This window comes from Primulina eburnea, unplaced genomic scaffold (genome assembly GCF_022965805.1).
Source record: "Primulina eburnea isolate SZY01 unplaced genomic scaffold, ASM2296580v1 ctg1360_ERROPOS210268, whole genome shotgun sequence".
Taxonomy (NCBI): domain Eukaryota; kingdom Viridiplantae; phylum Streptophyta; class Magnoliopsida; order Lamiales; family Gesneriaceae; genus Primulina; species Primulina eburnea.
The window spans coordinates 79,198-100,022 of record NW_027330882.1 but is presented as its reverse complement, the minus strand read 5'-3'; positions in this window follow the sequence as shown (position 1 = coordinate 100,022).

Below are 20,825 nucleotides of genomic sequence, written 5' to 3'. Positions count from 1 at the left end.
CCCCATCACTTATCATAGCTCGAGGAATTCCGAATCTACTAAAAATATTTTCTTTCAAAAATTTGATGACGATTTTATGATCAATTTGTTCGACATGGAATTGCCTCTATCCATTTGGAAACATAATCAACTGCAACTAAAATATACAAGTATCCAAACGACGGTGGAAAAGGTCCCATAAAATCAATTCCCCAACAGTCAAAGATTTCAATTTCAATGATAGGATTCAAAGGCATCATGTTTCTTTTTGAAATCGCACCCAATTTTTGACAATTTTCACACATCTTGCAGATTTCGTGGGTGTCTTTAAACAAAGTGGGCCAATAAAATCCACACTGTAAAATTTTTGCAGTCGTTTTCTTTGAAGAAAAATGTCCTCCACATGCTTCTGAATGACAAAATTTAATGACACTACTTACCTCATTGTCGGGTATGCGACGTCAAAAAATTTGATCTGGACAATACTTGAACAGATACGGATCATCCCAATAAAAGTTTTTTACCTCATTCAAAAATTTTCTGTTATCTTGGGAACTCCATTGCGGTGGCATTTTTCCTGTCACAAGAAAATTTACTATGTTAGCAAACCAAGGTGTAGTAGTAACTGAAAATAGATGTTCATCAGGAAAATTATCGTTAATTGGTGTCATTTCAAAAGATGATCATGTTACTAGTCTCGATAAATGATCGGCTACGACATTCTAGGTTCCTTTTTTATCTTTGATCACAATGTCAAATTCTTGGAGTAACAAAATCCATCGTATCAGTCGTGGCCTTGCATCCTGTTTGGTCAACAAATATCTAATAGCAGAATTATCAGTAAACACAATAGTCGTTGATCCAATCAAATAAGAACGAAATTTATCTAATGCAAATGTTACAGTAAGTAGTTCTTTTTCAGTTGTGGAGTAATTCATTTGAGCATTGTTTAACGTTCTACTTGCATAATATATCACATAAGGCTTACCGTTTCTTCTTTGACCCAGTACTGCACCGACTGCATAATCACTCGCGCTGCACATGATTTCAAATGGTAAAGACCAATCAGGAGGTTGCATGATAGGAGCTGATGTTAAATGTCGAATGATTTTATCAAAAGCATTTTGACATTCTTGAGTCCACTCAAATGCAGTGTCTTTTGTTAAGATGTTACAAATGGGTTTAGAGATTAAACTAAAGTCCTTTATAAACCTCCTATAAAATCCAGCATGTCCCAAAAATGAGCGAATTTCTTTAATGGTTTTTGGAGGGGGTAAATTGGCAATGACATCAACTTTTGCTTTATCAACTTCAATTCCATGAGATGACACGACATGTCCCAAAACAATTCCAGAAGTAATCATGTAATGACATTTTTCCCAATTTAAAATAAGACCTTTTTCCTCGCATCTTTTCAAAACTTTTTCCAAATTTTCAAGAAAATTATCAAATGTATTCCCAAAAACAGTTAAATCATCCATAAAAATTTCCAAACAATTTTCAACCATGTCGCAAAAAATGCTTAGCATACATCTTTGAAATGTTGCTGGGGCATTGCATAAACCAAATGGCATCCTTCTGAATTCAAATGTTCCAAAAGGACATGTGAATGTAGTTTTTTATTGATCTTCTAGTGCAATAGGAATTTGATAATAGCCTGAATATCCGTCAAGAAAACAGTAGTAGGGATGACCAGCTACTCTTTCTAAAATTTGATCCAAAAATGGTAATGGAAAATGATCTTTTCTAGTGGCATCATTTAATTTTCTATAATCAATACACATCCGCCAACTAGATGGGACTCGACTTGTTAACAATTCACCTTTTTCATTTTTTATCACTGTGATGCCAGATTGTTTTGGAACTACTTGTGTTGGGCTTACCCACTTACTATCAGAAATAGGGTAGATAATCCCAACATCAAGTAGTTTGAGAACTTCAGTTTTCACAACATCTTTCATGTGTGGATTTAATTTCCTTTGTGGTTGTTGAGATGTTTTTGTATTTTCTTCTAAGTGAATTTTGTGAGTGCAAATTAGTGGATTAATGCCTTTGAGATCTTTTAGTGTCCAACCAATTGCATTTTTATGTCTTTTAAGCATATCAACTAATTTACCTTCTTCATCACTTGCTAGTTTGGAAGAAATTACCACCGGATATGTTTCATCTTCTCCAAGAAATGCATACTTCAATTCTTCTGGCAAGGGTTTTAACTCCAATATTGGTGGTTCGTCTTTGTTCTCATATTTTGCATCAAATTCTTTCTCTGATCCTGGTAACGAGTGATACCTGTAAAAATCGTCAAGATCAATTTCAATATTTTCTTTAACAGTTTCAATTGAACAAATATCTAGTTGATCACGAGTACTCCCTTCTTGAATGTTTTCTTCCACAAGAGTTTCAATAAGATTTTCATCTTCACTTTCATCTCCTTTGTCATTAGGTTGCTTACAAAGATTAAAAACATTGAGCTCCAAGGTCATGTTACCAAATGACAACTTCATTATTCCATTCCTGCAATTTATAAGAGCATTAGAAGTTGCTAAAAATGGACGACCTAAAATTACAGGAATTGCATTACAAGCTTCGATAGATTGTGTATCTAAAACTATGAAATCAACAGGATATACAAAGTTATCAACTTGGACCAACACGTCTTCTAACATACCTCTTGGCACTTTAACAGATCTATCAGCAAGTAAAAGTGTTACCGAAGTAGGTTTTAACTCGCCTAGATCGAGTTCTTGATAAACTGAATATAGAAGTAAATTCACACTAGCTCCAAGATCAAGCAAGGCTTTTTTAATCTTTCGTTCTCCAATAATACAAGAAATAGTAGGACAACCAGGGTCTTTGTATTTCAAAGCATTATTATTTTGAATGATTGCACTTACTTGTTCGGCTAAAAATGCTTTCTTTTTCACATTCAATTTTCTTTTCACAGTGCACAAGTCTTTCAAAAATTTGGCATATGATGGTACATGTTTTATTGCATCTAATAAAGGAATATTAACTTTTACTTGTTTAAAAATATCATATATATCAGAATTAAAATTTGATTTTTTTGTATTTTTCAATGCATGAGGGAATGGTGGTGACACTGTCTGTTGAACCTCCTCTTCGCAAGTTATGGGTTCCACTTCCTTACCCTTTGGAGTTGATTTATCATCATCTTCACAAGGTTCAAGAATGGATTTTTCCACAACCTTACCACTTCGAAGGGTAATAACAGATTTTACCTGATCCATCAGTTGAGTTCCAGAATTTCCAGTTTGTGAATGATGATCCTTGGGATTAGGCAGAGGTTGTGAAGGAAATTTACCTTTTTCATGAACATTAAGTGCAGATGCAAATTTAGCAAGAGTATCTTTCAAGTCTGCCATGGTTTGAGCAGTTTGAGTATTGATAGACTCTTGCTTTGCAATGAAAGAATTCAATGTATCTTCCAAATTTCTTTTAGGTGGAGGAACATAAGGTGCATAATTTTGAAAATTTTGTTGATTTTGAAAATGTGGTTGTAGAAATTGTGCAGCATTATCATTTCTCCAACTAAAATTTGGATGATTTCGCCAACTTGGATTGTAATTTTGAGAAAATGGTTCAAAATTTGGCCTTTTGAAATTGTTCAAAACATTGGCTTGTTCATGGAGACTTTCTTTAAAAGAGGGCAAAGTGGGACAATCTTTTGTAAAATGATCACTTGTATCACAGATGTGACACGCAATTTCTTGAACAGATTTTAATTGACCATTCTTTTTCAATTCAAGTGCCTCAACTTTTCTTGCCAAAGAGGTAAATCTAGCTTGAAGATCATGTTCATCTTTGAGAGTGTACATACCTCCACCAGATGTAGGAGATTGAATCTTGTTTGATGGTTCGATTGTACCTATAGTGTCCCATTTTTGAGCATTTTCAACTAATGAATCGAGATACTCAATTGCCTCGTTTGGATCTTTATCTTCAAATGTTCCATTACACATAAATTCAACCATTTGCCTATCTTTAGGTGTTAAGCCTTCATAAAAATGAGAAACAACTCTCCAAATTTCAAAACCATGATGTGGACAAAGATTAAGCAATTCTTTGTATCTATCCCAACACTGATAAAAAGTTTCTCCTTGTTTTTGAGTGAAAGTGATGATTTGCCTTTTGAAAGAATTTGTTCTATGAGATGGAAAAAACTTTTTCAAAAATTGTTGTTGCAATTCATCCCAAGTTCGAATGGATCCCGATCTAAGATTTTGTAGCCAAGTTTTAGCTTTATCTTTTAAAGAAAAAGGAAAAACCTTAAGTCGAATGGTGTTCATGCTACAATTTAGATCATTATATGTGTTGCACACTTCTTCAAACTCTCGTAAATGCATGTATGGATTTTCAAAATCTAAGCCATGAAAGTTGGGTAAAATTTGGATAATACCAGGCTTAAAATTGAAATGAGATGCATCAGGGGGAAAAACTAGACATGAAGGTGCACTAGTACGTGTAAGATTCATGTGATCTCTAAGTGTTCTTCTTCTATCATGATCATGTTGAGATTGAATTTCATCTTCATTTTCTTGGATGGGTTCTTCCGCCATGTTTTGTAAAAATAAAGGGTTATTTCGAATGAGTCGACCACTAAGTGTACGTGACCAAATGCTCATGCAAATGCAAATACAAATGAATAAAAAAAACACACAAAAGCAATAAATATTCAAATAAATAAAAATAAACTATAAAAAAAATTAAATAGACTTGAAATTAAATTATACTTCCCCGGCAACGGCGCCAAAAACTTGTTGCGACTTTGATTGTTGCACTCCCAAGAGCAGGTTGTCCACAAGTAGTATAATTCGATAAGTTCGAATATCGTATCCACGAGGAAGCTAAGGTAATTACAAGTCCACTACAATGTCTTTTTATTTATTTTTTATTTAGTTGTTTGAATCTTTAATTGGTAATTTTTTTAATTGTTCAAATTTAAATTTAAGTAGTTGAGATTAAAGGATCCACTCTTGGTATTTTAATAAAGTTAACATTAACGAACATTATTGAAATCCACTTAATCAAATGGTTTCAATATATTAAATAATCATATTTATATTATGTTATAAATTATTATCTTATAAGTATATAATATGTACCAAAACTTATAAATGTGGTCAAGTATTTATTGTGCTATATATATTTGTGAACACTAAATCAAGGTTCCCACTTTAAATGGTTGGTAAAACCAAACAAACATTTAAATGATACCAATAAATTAATACTATGATATATTCATATATAATAAATCAAGGAATCCAAGTTAAATGGTTGGTAAAACCAAACTAACATTTAAATGGTTCCAAGAATTTAATATTATAATATATTTATATATAATAACTCAAGGCATCCATTTTAAATGGTTGGCAATACCAAACTAACATTTAAATGGTTCCAAGAATTTAGTGTAACATATAGCAACAATAAATCAAAACTCCCACTTATAAGTAGGGTATAAAAATGCTTAAAAAAATAAATATAACATAAACAATAAATAATGATTAAATAATATAAAACATTGATTCTTACTTTTTAAAAACCTTATTATCATGCCAAGAACTTCACCTTATCATCTCAACTTTAGGAAGTTAGCTATTCATTATTCAAAGTGTAAAACTTTGAATATGAAATTAACATGCTAATTATATTTAAATGAAGAAATCAAAGAAAAATATAGAGAGAAATATTATGAACTCAAAGGTTTGTTCATAGAATGAGGGATATCTCAATATATTACAATGCACCCCTATTTTAGCCAAATTTGGGGAGACAACCACAAATAAAATATTATTTTTTACACATAAGTCTTCATTGGTGTACCAAGAAATTAATATTATATTACACATCACTTTTGAAAATCTTCTTCTTCGAATTTGCTTCTTCACATAAAATGAAACATGTGGATAATTGAGTTGTCTAGTTGTGGTATTTTTTTCAGAATATTTGACCAAGTAATTTGAGAGATATGGTCAAAATACTAGAGCATGGTAAAACTGCCACTCCTTTGGTAACTTTAATTGTTGCTTAATTTGATCCCACTTGTGAGAGGATTTTTATCTCATGCTTGCCAACAATATTGTAGATATTATTATCAACTTTCTACAGGTCCAAGAATCATCTTAATCCCATTCGCAACGCCAAGGTTATTCTTGTTTTATCGAACCTGTAAAAATAGTAAAAACTTATAATTACACAACAACTTATATTTTATACAATTTATTATAAAACATATAATATTTAAGCATTTAATAAAACAAAAACTATATATTTATATTATAAAACATTTAATTAATATACAATTTTTTATCTTTATCAAAGGTGTCACTGATTTTATTGGTCATTGAAATACTCTGAACTGTTTTCCGCACAATCAGTAGTTCAAGTTTTCAACCGTTCGAGAAAATATTTTCCAACCACCTAAAAACGGTTGATAGAAAAAATTCAAAAACAAATAAGATTTTGAAAGAGTTCATTCACCCCCCCTCTAAACTCTTTCCCGATCCTAACAAGTGGTATCAGAGTGGGGTTTTCTCTAAACACTGACATTATTCAAATAATCATGGCATCCTTCAACAAAATTCCTATGTTCTCCAAGGAAGACTATGATGATTGGAAAATTCGCATGCAGGCACATCTAGCAGCACAGGATGACGATATGTGGTTCATAATTACCGATGGACCAATGAAGATCATGAATGTAAACATAGCTGTGGGGACAACTGAAGGTGCTCCTCAAATGATAGAAAAACATAGATCTGAATGGACAGCTGAGGATAAAAAGAAAGCAAACCTGGACAACGTTGCAAAAGACATTCTCTATAAGACTCTGGATAAGAACATGTTTGCCAAAATCAAGACCTGTACCACTGCAAAGGAGATATGGGAAAAACTTACTCAACTATGCGAAGGCAATGATCAGACCAAAGAAAACAAATTGACCTGTGGCTATTCAAAAATTCGATAATGCAAAGATGAAGCCAGGAGAAACTCTTGCAGAATTTGATGAATGGTTTAGCAGCATTATCATCGAGCTCATCTCACTTGGAAAAGAGTACTCCTACAGAGAAATCGCGTTGAAGGTTATGCGAGCCCTTCCCAGAGAATGGGATGTAAAGACTATAGCAATGCGCGAATCCAAAGATCTGAACAAACTGGAACGCCATGATCTGTTTGCTGATCTTAAAGCATACGAATTTGAGCTTGGAATACAAACTGAAGAAGAGCCATCCGCAACTCAACAAACCAAGGCTTTGGCAGCTGCTACAATGACTCTTCCGGTCGAAGAGTCCACAAAATGCAACAGGCCAAAGAAGGATGCAAAGAAGCAAGAAAATAGAAGACGGTTCAAAGACAACAAGAAATTCATCAAGAAAAAGAATCAGCGAGTTCTGATCGCAGAAGAAGACAAAGGTAAATGGGCAGAAACCGAGTCAGGAAAATCGTCTTCTGAGGCATCTTCAAGTGAAAGCGAAGACGAGACTGTGGTGTGTCCCATGGCCAAAGAAGATCAAGAATCCACAGATGAAATGGTATTTGACTTTAACTTTGAAGAATTTACACGAGAAGATCTTGTTACAGCACTACATGACATGGTAAATGGGTTCAAAGGAATATCTATGAGATTCAATGAAGCTAAAGCAGACAAACAAGACTTAAAAAACAAGTTAACTCTCTCTGACTGTTCGCAGCACAAAGAGGTTGAAAGTTTGAAAGTTAAGTTAAGTATGCTAGCGGCTGAGATGTACGAAGATTGTTCCATGCTACACTAAAAGAAAACAAACGGTTGATAAATATTGTCAATACTTGGAACAAGTCCTCTGCTTCTCTTAATAGGATACATGAGATGCAAAAACCAGCCGGAGACAGAACTGGACTTGGTTACAACATCAATGATTGCAGCACCTCAGAAGCTTTAACTCAATCGTTGCTAGAAAAAGACAGTTTAAGATCAATTAAATTTGTCATATCCTAGCTCGGTATATGAACATGATAAACCTGAAGTTCAAGGTATTCAAAATATGAATCTTGAGAATAATGGAAGGAGACGTGGTTTGGGTTACGTTCAGAGTGATAAATCCATACCATATTGGCGCAAACTCAGGCCAAACTCAACCGGTTACGATGGCTCAACTGGATATCACTCAAGAACCAGATCCAAAAATTACTACAATTGCCGACCAGTTCAAAAGAGGTATAGATTGAATGACAATAACCAAAGGTCCAAACAACATATATTGCATTCACCGTCAGATTATTTATCCATTCATGGTTACCTTGGAACACATCACAAAAAATCCGCAAGGATAATTCAAGTGTGGATTCCTAAGGGTCTAATTAACTCAGGACCCAAATAGAAAGGTTAACAATTTCTTATCTTAAATTTTTCAGGAACTAAAGAAGAAAAACTTGGAAGAATCAACATGGTTTTTAGGCAGCGGATGCTCAAGACATATGTCAGGAAACAAAAATCTCTTATCAGAAGTTGTAAATTTCAAGGGGCCAACAATCACTTTCGGTGACAACGCTAAAGGTAAAGCCATAGATAAGGATAAGATTATTCATGGCAAAATCATCATTAAAGATGTACTCCTAGTAGAAAATCTATGTTATAACCTGATCAGCATAAGTCAACTGTGTGACAATGGGTATACGATTGAATTTCATAAAGACAAATGCATGGTTAAAACTAATGTAGGCACCATTGTGCTGACCGGTTACCGAAGTCAAAATACCTATAGAGTAGAATGGAATGATGAACGTTTAAATGCATCTACTTGCTTCGTTGCTCTAAATGGTAATAAGAATTGGCTGGGGCATAAGAGGCTCAATCATCTAAATTTCAAATCTATTTCCACTATTAGTAAGCTTAAGATGGTATCTGGACTGCCTAACGTTGATTTTGCCAAAGATAAAGTATGCAATGCTGGTCAGCTAGGAAAACAAGTTCGATCAACTTTCAAAAGCATGGGAAGAAATTCTTCAGCAAGATGTTTGGAACTTCTTCATATGGACCTGTTTGGACCTATTCCGGTAATAAGCTTAGGGGGAAAGAAATACACTCTTGTAGTCATTGATGACTTCTCCAGATTCACATGGGTATTATTCCTAAGCTCCAAAGATCAAACTGCCGATCAACTAATCAAGCTACTCAAGAGGCTTCAAAATGAGAAAAGAGAAGAAGTTGACAGAATAAAAAGTGACAGAGGAACCGAATTTCTGAACAAATACCTGTCATCTTACCTTGAAGATCATGGCATTAAACACGAATTATCAGCTGCAAGATCGCCACAACAAAATGGAGTAGCAGAAAGAAGAAACCGCACTCTGAAGGAAGCAGCTCGAACCATGCTGGCTGAATCTGGTATCTCACAACGATTTTGGGTTGAAGCCATCAACACAGCTTGTTACACTCAGAATCGGTCTATGATCAATAAAAATCATGAAAAGACTCCATATGAAGTATGGACCGGCAAATTTCCAGAAGTGGGGTACTTTCGCATATTTAGCTGTAAGTGTTTTATTCATATAAATGGGAAAATGCATCTCACTGCATTTGATGTAAAAGCTGAAGAAGGCATCTTTCTGGGATACTCAGCAGTAAGTAAAGCATACAAAGTGTATAATCAAAAAACTCTTACTGTCGAAGAATCCATACATTTTGTGTTCGATGAATCATCTATATAACATGACAATAGTAACAGTAGCATGCATGATCTGATAAATAATTTTGAAGCTGCCAACCTTGAAGCTAGCAATGATGATGAGATAGACCTAAGAAGAATAGGTGAAATCATCCCCAAAGCAAACCCAACCGGTCAAGATCAAAATCAGCAAACATATGAACCAGAGAACAATTATCAACCGCAGAACATTCAAACAGAAGAAGAGGCACAAGAACAAGAAAATGACATCAATCAACCAATCGAGACAAATCCAAATGGACCTTGTCTCCGGTGGAACAAGGATCACCCACTCAAACTGGTCATTGGTAACCCTACTGCTCCTCTTAGAACTAGAAATCAGATGATAAATGAATTTATGCAGGCTGCTTTTGTTTCTCAAATAGAACCCAAGAAAATTGATGACGCTTTGCTAGACACAAACCGGATAGAGGCTATGCAAGAAGAACTTAATCAGTTTGAAAGGAGCAAAATATGGCACTTAGTATCTCGACCTAATAATGCTCACATAATTGGAACTAGATGGGTTTACAGAAACAAAATGGATGAAAGTTGTTTAATCATAATAAATAAGGCTCGTCTAGTAGCTCAGGGATATAGACAGTAAGAAGGAATAGACTTTCATGAATCTTTTGCCCCTGTTGCCAGATTAGAAGTCATTAGAATATTTTTAGCTTTTGCAGCATTTAAGGACTTAAAAGTATATCAAATGGATGTTAAATCTGCCTTTCTGAATGGTTTATTAAATGAGGAAGTCTATGTAGAACAACCACCCGATTTTGTTAATCATGCCTTTCCTGATCACGTTTACAAACTAGATAAAGCTCTATATGGACTCAAGCAAGCTCCGAGAGCATGGTATGACACACTAACCAAATTTTTGCTTGAGCATGGATTCACTATTGGTACAATTGATAAAACTCTATTTAAATTCTCCAAAAAGGATCATTCTCTTTTTGTCCAAATTTATGTGGACGATATTATCTTTGGATCAACTAATCCCAAGTTATGTGGAAGATTTTCTAAGATGATGCAGGAACAATTTGAAATGAGTATGATGGGCGAATTGAACTACTTTTTAGGGCTGCAAGTCAAACAGTCTGAAAATGGTATCTTCATTAATGAAGCCAAATATACACGAGATATGTTAAAGAAATTTGGCAATAAAAATTGCTCTCAAGCCAGCACTCCAATGAGTTCATCAGACAAATTAGATAAAGATGAAGGGGGAATTTCAGTGGATGAAAAAATGTACAGAGGACTAATTGGGTCCTTACTATACCTAACCGCAAGTCGACCTGACATTATGTTTGCCGTATGTTTATGTGCACGATTTCAAGCTAAACCCATGCAATCTCATTTTACTGCAGGTAAACGCATACTCAAATATTTAAAGGGAACTACAAATGTGGGTCTTTGGTATCCCAAAGACTCAAGTTTTAGTCTTGTAGGTTACTCAGATGCAGATTATGCTGGATGCAAAATCGATCGAAAAAGCACAAGTGGTTCATGCCAATTCTTAGGTGAAAGACTTGTCTCATGGGCTAGCAAGAAACAAACGTCAATTGCTACATCAACTGCTGAAGCAGAATACGTAGCAGCCGGAAGTTGTTGTGCTCAGATGCTATGGATACAGCAACAATTAAAAGACTATGGAATCCAAGCTGCTGAATCTCCCATATTCTGCGACAACACAAGCGCTATTGCCATAACATACAACCTTGTCATGCACTCTCGAACAAAGCATATCGATATCAGACACCATTTCATCCGAGAACATGTCATGAAGAAAGAAATACGGCTTGAATATGTTCATACTGATAAACAAACAACCGAAATTTTCACAAAACAACTACCCGAAGCTAAATTCTCTTATTTTTGTAATATGCTTGGTTTGATTGATTTATCATGATATGATTAGTTCTTTTGTATCTTCAGTGTAATTTTGCAGGAAATATAATAAAAAAAAGGAGAGGTAAGAAACCATCAACTAATACAAAATACGCGGCGGGGGCAGTACAAAATATGCGGTGGGGGCAGTACAAGACAAGCGGCGAGGGCAGTACATCAACAGAGGCGGGAATGCACACTCTCAATCTCCCTATCTACTTTCAACCTCCAAACTGCAAACCAGTGGCTCAGTCCTCCGATAGAAATACGTGCAAACTCCTCTGAGAAGGCTATCTTTCTCAGAGCCCTCCTTTCCTTCAACAGCATGAGAAGATAAACTCCATTGTCAGAAAAGACGCTAACATTATCAGCCACGCGAAGACGTCGCCGATATCTTCTCAGTGCCGAAATCTCTCTAGAGGAAGCAGCTCGTCCGTATTCAGAAATGGACTGGAGTCTCTGAACTTTCTCCCACATAGCCAGCGTCTTCCTCATAACTCGATCCTCAATAGCTAGTTTACGAGAAGCCACCACAGAACTCATGAACTCTTCGGCTAAGTCAGGGCTGTTATCTCTCTCCATCTCTTCTCTTTGATTTTATTTATAACATAGCTGCTAGTATTTATAGGTGAAAATCTAAACGCCAAAAGTTTAAAGTCATCATGACTACGGTGGGAAATGTAAAGCGCTCTATCAGAAGCAACCGACGGTTCATTATCATTCATGCACGTATTTAGGGAGAACAGTGGTTAAGAATAATTATTATCTTCTTTAACCGATTCCTTCCTAATCACATCAATCGGCCGGTTCAAATTCTGTGGACATAATACATCCACGTCATTTTCGTAAAAAATACTCCAACTTTTTGACTGCATTTATGAATTGACGGTTTTATCCTTCAAATTTAAAAATACTCATTTTACCGCCGTCCAAATTTTCAAATGTTTTCACAAAATCCTTCACCAACAGTCCTCCACATGGACTAACTAGTGCACTTTTTGAACCGGACATACATACCATCATTCACCTCATCGTTCTCAGTAAGCTTACTCTGCAGGCACACGCAAAAAAAGTTCTTTGCAAATTGAAGAAATATGGCTGCCTCCATTGCATAAAATACAGTAGCCATCAACTTCCCATCCATCTTCGCGATGCCCAACAAATCTATGAAAACTATGTTCCGTTCACTCGAAGAATCTGGACTTCGCGTTTTTCTGGGCTGCAACTACTACTATTCTGAAACCTTACTGAAAGAATTCTTTGATTATTCTCACATGAAGAACGGAGAAATTCTTTGCTCAGTTCAAAACAAACAACTTATCTTCACCCAGAAAGTGTTTGCTGAATTGTTTAGCTTACCGACGAATGGCATGACTGACTTCTCAACACAACCAGATGGCAACATTGATATTTGGCGAAGAAGCTTTTCACTTACTGATTCTCCTATTTCTAATCCAACATGCCAGAAGCGAGATTTAAAGATCGAATTTCGACTGTTAGCCGATATTGTGGCAAAAGGAATTCTTGCAAAAGCTGGTGCATATGAAAAAATTACTTTGGAAAAGTTCCTTGTTATGGCCACCCTCTCCTCAAATCTCAGAATCAACTGGTCTGATATTCTCTTCAAAATACTGGTAGCCATGATTAAGAAAGAAAATAAATCTCCCGGTTTCGCGGTTCAAATTTGCCACATGTTGATCAAAGCGGGAGTCCAACCGGTTGACATGATTGAGGTTGGAAAAACAAAATTGTTTTCCTGGGTATCGGTTGACAAATTCATTCAGAAAAACAAACCGTCAGATGAAGAGTTCGTCCTGTCAAAACAGAAATTGGTTTTGAGTATGTGAAACAAAAGAAACAGAGTGTCTCTACTCCCAAAGAAGCCAAAAGAAGACTGGTTGTTCAAACAAGCTCTGATGATGAATCCAAAGACGATGTTCCAGTTGCTCAGGTTTTCAAGAAAAGAAGAACAGCACACCCAACAAAGATTAAGCTAATCAAGCATATTTCTGCACCACTCATCCCTGCTCCTCTCCCTGTAATATCTGTCGCCAAGCTGAAAGAAATTCAAATTACAGAACCCAACATTCAATCCTCCTATTCAGGAGTTCCTATTATTCTCTCCATCGATAAAGGCAATCAGGTGATGACTGATAATCCTCCACAAAACAATGCAGTTGATACGGTCATCATCCTTACCAGTCAGCGTGTCAATGAAGCAGTTCAGACAAAAATAAAGATGTTTGACAAATGGGTTCAATATCGCACTGCTGTCACTTTTGACTCGCTCTTTCAAAGCGGGAATATACAGGCAGCGGCCAAGCTTGAACGGTCTATTTTAGAATGGGCCGAAACAACAAACATTCAAACCGCTCTTAAAAGACGCGACTTTCTGGAACTTCAAATGAAAGAAAGCACTCTTCGAATCCTTATACAGCTGAAAAGGAAAAATTTTGACTCTACATGTCCTACTTCCAAGGATGACTCTGCAGTCATATCTCAACTTGAAATGGACGCTTTGTCATTAGCTATGTCAGTCTCTCAAATGCGCCAGGAGCTCAATCTCCCGGAGATTGCGGAACAAAGTAAATGTGACTCTTTGATGGATATTAATGACGATCTTAGCTCTGCATCAATTGACCGCATTGCCACTCCCAAGGCCTCCTCGTTCATTCCTAGCACTAGCTCTAAATCCTCTTCACCAGAAACTACCAAAACAGCTCAGAAGGAGCTAGATGTTATTCAGAATATTTCACAATTAGAAAAGCCACAAGCTCTCTCCGCTGGTCAAGACCACTCATCAGTTGCGCATGATAAAGCATCCTCACCTGAGACTCTTCTTGAAATCGACCAACAAACTCATATAGCGCCCGCTCATAGTTGCGCATGATAAAGCATCCTCACCTGAGACTCTTCTTGAAATCGACCAACAAACTCATGGCCGACCCTCCAAGTGCTGAACAACAATGCTGTCAGGATGTTTCGGCTCTTTTAGTTGTCTCTCCACCACTTTATGCCCGGTGCGCATCTGCCTCTCCACCTCCTGATGACTCAAACGAAGCTCCATCTCTTTCAGTTGTTGAGGCAGAACAGTTTTTTTCTGATTTTGATACGGCTAAATCATTTCAAGAGCCCGTTATCTCTTCGCAAGATCACATTACGGATGATACTCCGATCGTTTTACAGGAACAGCTAAAATCTCCCTAGAAGGAAGTACATGAAGCTGGAGTATCCATCTCGTCAATAACTCCCTCACCCAATCATCAAATTGAAAAACCAGAGGAATCAAAGGTAATCGGTTCAGACTCTTTCATCTCAAATGAGGATATCGATCAATTTATTGAGAGTATCACGGCGGAACCTCATGCGACTGGATCTACTCCATCTGCTGACAAAGTAACTTCCTCAAAATTAATTGCTTTCAAGACTGACCAACTTGCTGAACTGGCAGCAACTGAGGAGGACGAATTTGTCGAGGAAAACTTCAAACAACAACTTCTGAACCGCCTCGCAAATATGGATCAATCTATCCTCGCTCTAAATCGCAAACAGTTTGATCTGAAAGAAGACTTTTACTCTATCAAACGTGCCATGACCAAAGAATTTGATGACATGACCACAAGAACTTCCCACCGACAAGATCATCATCATACGGCTCATATCAATATGTGCCTTGGTCTTTCGGCACAAATCACTCGTCTTGAACAACGAATGGACGCCCAGGGTACTAAACTTACAGAAATTATGGAATTTCTTATTCATGGTGATGTCAAAAAGGGGGAAAGAGAGCAGGAAAAGAAAATTCAAGAAGAATTAGCATTCCTGAAGAAAAAGGAAGACAAGGCTAAAGCCAAGGAATAGAGTTCAGGATTTTCTATATAAAATAGTTTCTGGTTCCTTGGTTTTTGTTAATAAAATCTGGGTTCTTAGTTCTGATAAACAAACTTTCAGCTCAGTTTTGTCATCACCAAAAAAGAGGAAATTGTTAAGAAATGAAACTAGGGTTTCCAGAATTTTGGTGTATGACAAATCAAAATCAACCGCGGCTGGAATTCCAATTAGCCCAACCGCTCTCAAACCGGTGATTTTCGACCGCTGACTCTTCAGACTTCGGCAAAAGAGAACCGGCACATTTAAGAGAATAAAAGACATTCTCTGACCGGTTGAATGCATTCAAAACTCCTTGAAGTCAACGATTACACATCAATTCCAAGAATGATATGTATTTATCTCTCTATCCCAAAAAAGAAGCTCAAAGTTAGACGTCTTATTCTGATACTAAGAGAACAGTTGCCTTAAAAGGAAATCCTCAAGGAAAGAGCTTCAGATTTATGATGAGCAAAAGGAAGATTTAATGCGCACATTTATTGCTCATAAATACGAAAGCGACTCATCTGATTCAGAAGCTCAGGTTTACATTAACTGTCCTTTCCGACAGTTAAGTCATTCGACTATATCAACAGAAAGGGTTGCTAATCAAAACGTAAGGGAAGCAATACAGCTTATTCAGAAATCCAAAAGATCATTGAGCTTGCCTTCAAATATCTTAGAGCGCAATTATAGTCAATAGTCATCTTCGCTCTCTCTGTGCACGCCGTTCAACAGAAACACATTTGATCATTCAAGGATATTTTCGTGCTACTCAAACAAACTACGGTTTCATATCAGTAACCTTGTGGTTACTTGATTAAAATTTGTGGTGTCTGGAGAACTGAGTGTTCTTAATATCCAGAAGTGTAAAGTGATCACTAAGAGTTCCAATGCAGGCAGTGTGATAAGTCCTGGTTGGATTGGACTGTTACAAACATTTTGTAAAGTCAAATTCTTTTAGTGGAATCCTTCCTAACAAAGGAAGAAGGGGTGACGTAGGAGTATTCAATCTCTGAACATCCATAAAATCCTGTGTGATCTATTTCTAGCATACTTTAATACTTCTCAGTCATTTATCGTTATTGAAGGTGTCACTGATTTTATTGGTCATTGAAATACTTTGAACTGTTTTCCGCACAATCAGTAGTTCAAGTTTTCAACCGTTAGAGAAAATATTTTCCAACCGCCTAAAAACGGTTGATAGAAAAAATTCAAAAACAAATAAGATTTTGAAAGAGTTCATTCACCCCCCTCTAAACTCTTTCCCGATCCTAACAAATTCGTGCACGAGCCTATCACCAGAAGGAGCAGACTTTACTGGTAATTTTTACTACCCCGCGTCTTGTTGGTTTTGGTAGCATTTTATGAACGAAATTTGGCGAGTTCTTATTTTATGGTAAGTCGCTTCTGCGTGTTTATAACAGAAACTTATGGAAAAAGCAGCATTGAGGAACCCAGATGAATTTTACTTCAAGATGATTAAAACAAAAACTATTGGCGGAGTCCACAAACATGAGTAAGCTGGAAAATTTTATTTTTATGAGGTTATCTATTCTCTTTTGAGGATATTTATTTGAGTGTAATTTGAATATTAGCTGTTGAATGTGGATTTTGTAAAGAAGCCAGGCAAATAAGTACACTAACGAAGAGCTGATGTTGATGAAGACCCAAGACATTGGATATATTTTGCAGAAGCTTCAAACTGAAAAAAAGGTTTTATTTCAGAGTTTCTGGTTTTTTGGGTCTCGGATTCTCGAGATAGCTGTCATGCAGGTTCTTTATTCTGAAATTTAACTTTTTGGATGCAGAAAATTGAAAGACTTAATGGTATGCTGCATTCTCTTGACAATCAGTCATCATCCAAACATGTTTATTATGCCGGCAACAGGTGAGTGATCAAGCCCTTTTTCTGCTGATTCTTCATAGTTTTCATACCCATTTTTTAGAGTAGTCAATTTCATGTTATAACAGTTATGTTACCACCAAAGTTTATTCTTTTCCCATTATTAGATATGGTCGCTTCTGATAGCTCAATTAATTTATTCTTCAAAGTCATTTTTGTAGAGCCCGAATTCAGTACACGTATAACCCATGCATTCCTTTAATTATTAAATCATTTAATTAATTTTAAATGAGTTTTAGCCATGCATAATTTATGAAAATGCATTATTTTAAATTATTCATGTTTATGTGATGCACGTTAAAATATTTTTCGAGTTTCATGTTTCAGGCGATTATTCGAGGCAGGAGTGAGGAAAAGACCCGGTGACGATTTTTGGCAATTTAAGGGATGGATTTTTATTTTAAGTTGAGGATGGGGCATTTTAAATAATTATTAGCTTTTAGCATTTTAAAGCCTAAGTTGTTTATTTGAGTAAGTTTAGAATTTTAAAACTTCTAAAGTTTAGCAAGTGTGCTTTTTGTTTTAAATTAGGGACTTGGCTTGTGGTGAGGTTTAACATTTCAATTATCCTTTTTATTAGCACTTTTAATTAATATTTTTAATTGTGTAATTAAGCCATTTAATTCTCTAATTAAACACAAAACTCACGCACACACACTTTTACACACACTAAATAGCGGCTAACACACACACACACACATAAGTTTTCAATTCAGTTTTTATATTTTTGACAAGAGAAATATTAGGGTTCTTAGTCCATAGAGCAGCCGCCCCCTCCCTCTGAAATTCCAGCAAATTTTAGTTGGTTTCTTTCAAAGAAAATCGACCCACCATCGTCCCGGATCAAGCCTCGCGCCGTCTCCGCTTCGATATCGCCGTTTCGGTAAGGTTTATCATCAAAAGGCACGTATATTCTTTTGTTTCTGTATCGATCATGTCATATTATGCGTGCGTTGTTATTTATGCGTAAAACCATGTATATGATGTGTAGAAGTTTGAGCAATCATGTTTAGATCCCTTTTGAAACGGTTTTTAGATCCGAAACTCACGTTTTAGCTGTCTTTTGATATACTGCGATTTTTCGGTCGCTTATCTGAGAAAACTTTCAACAATAAAAACGTAGAACTTTTTGATACCTTCGATTTGATATAAAATTCGAGTTATTTCGATAAAAAATTAGTGAGTTATGAGGTTTTTCGCGCGACTCCTCAAACTGCGTTTTTTTAGAAAATTATGTATTGATGTGTTCTTGAGAATTTCTTGTTGCAGGCTTCGTTGGAAATCATTGGAGGTCCCTTGCTGTGTTTAGGAGTGTCCATTGAGTTGATCATGTGAATTTTGAGGTGTTGTTTCGGGGTGGTTAAGTTGTGCATGCATTAGAAGTCATAGGGAATTCATGTGCAGGAATTTTGGGGGTGAACTAGCGCAGGCTAGCGTCGCAGCGCCGCGCTGTGGTGCTACCGCGCTGCCAGTACGTACCAGGCAGCGCCTAGGCGGCTTTCTGGCACTGCAGCGCTGCCTAGGGCAGATTTTTTGGCTTTAAAACCAGTTTTTATTGCTTCCTTTGGGTACTATTAAATCTTTTTATCCTAGTATACTAAAAATTAATTTAGATATCATGAAGTTTGATTTGGGATCTTGGAACTATGTTTTAAGAAAGGTCTGTACCATCTTTTGTGTGGGGAAATTCATACTTCTTGGCAAGATCGACTTGGGGGTTGAGTCGGGGGTTAGCATGCGGTTTATCACGGTCAAGTCCCGATCATTTCTAGAAGGTCATAAGTTAGTAAGTCAATGGGTGATGCATTTGATAGGCATGTTTAAGTTGTGGAATTTAATGTTCATGGTAACATGTTAGCATGTGCAGCAAGGTCCCGAACGAGATCCAACGAATCCCTCAACGCCTAGTAAGTATGTTCGACGTGCAAAGAAAATATTTTCAAGTTTTTTTGAGGTATGCTAAATGTCTTGTGACTAAATTACGTTTAGTATTGGAAAGCGTTAAATTATGAACGGGGACCAATCCGCCCGTTAAATTATGAACGAGTTAGATCGAGGTTGGAAAGCGTTAAATTATGAACAGGGACCAACCAGCTCATTAAATTATGAACGGGAATCTCATGTATGTGGCAGTGGATACGTCCCTGTCAGCCCAGTACTGTGGTTAGTCTGATCAGGCGATTATGTTACAGGTCACTTGCTTTGAAACATATCTCTACGCAAAATGATGAAGTTATGTATGTTGAAGTATGTTCAAGTATGAAAGCATGTTTAAGAAAAGTTTATGATGATGGCACGTCTATGTATGTACGTACGTATGTTCAAGTTTATTATGCAAGTCCAAGTTTCAAGTATGTAGGTCCTATGTTAAAGTTGCATGTGGTTTTATTATGTATTACTTGCTATTCTCAGTTTATACGTGTTGAGTCTTTAGACTCACTAGACTTGATCGATGCAGGTGAGGATGTCTATGAGGAGACAGAAGGTGGGGACCAAGGGGCAGGCTTGGACTGAGCGGGAGGCTAAACCCGAGAACCGCCTACGTCATTTTTAATAATATATGCGAGTTTAAAATACTCTGATTTTATGTTTTGGTGAGAGATGTTTGGAATAATTATTTTGTTAGCAAATTTCTATTGGTGATGGATGATTTCAAAGATATTTTTATTAATGATGAGATGACGACCATATGGATGTTTATATTTAAGAAAATTTTTAATTTTTCCGCAAATTTTTAAGTAGTAAAAATACGGTACGTTACAGTTGGTATCAGAGCGGTGTTATTGTAAAGGGTTATGCCTACTGCTAGTCGCAAGAAGCTCAGGAAGTCACGCCTCAAGTCTGTAAGTTTTAAAGTTCTGCATCATTTTATGTAGTAAGCATTGAAACATGATTTCAGCATGTCCATGTTTTAAGTTTAGATTTCGTGCATCATATGACATTGTTATTATATTCATGCATATTGGGTTTACGTGTTGGGTAAATTGTTGGAACAGTATGCCTCCCAGACGTGTGATTAACCGGGAAGATAGGGATGAGAACAGAGAGCATCGAGGTGAGGAGAGAGTCACTCCTCCTCGTCCACCGCCAGATATGCAAGCTCAGATGCTTGCTGGTATGACGCAATTCTCCGCGCAGTTTGCGGGGAACTAGGCTGCAGCGAATGTAGGGGCAAGGCCTAGACCAGAAGCAGTATACGAGAGGTTTAAGAGATTGAATCCTAAAGAGTTTTCGGGAACTATGGACCCGATGGCGGCAGAGGGATGGATTAAGTCCATCGAAGTGATCTTTGACTACATGGAGCTGCAGGATGCAGACCGAGTCCGGTGTGCCATGTTCCTTCTAGCAGGAGATGCCAGACGTTGGTGGGATAGTGCGTCAGTGGCAGTTAATTTGCTGACTTTGTCTTGGAATGGGTTTAAGGAATTGTTCTTCGCCAAGTACTTCGCTGAGGAGGTACGATCCAGGCTTACTAGAGA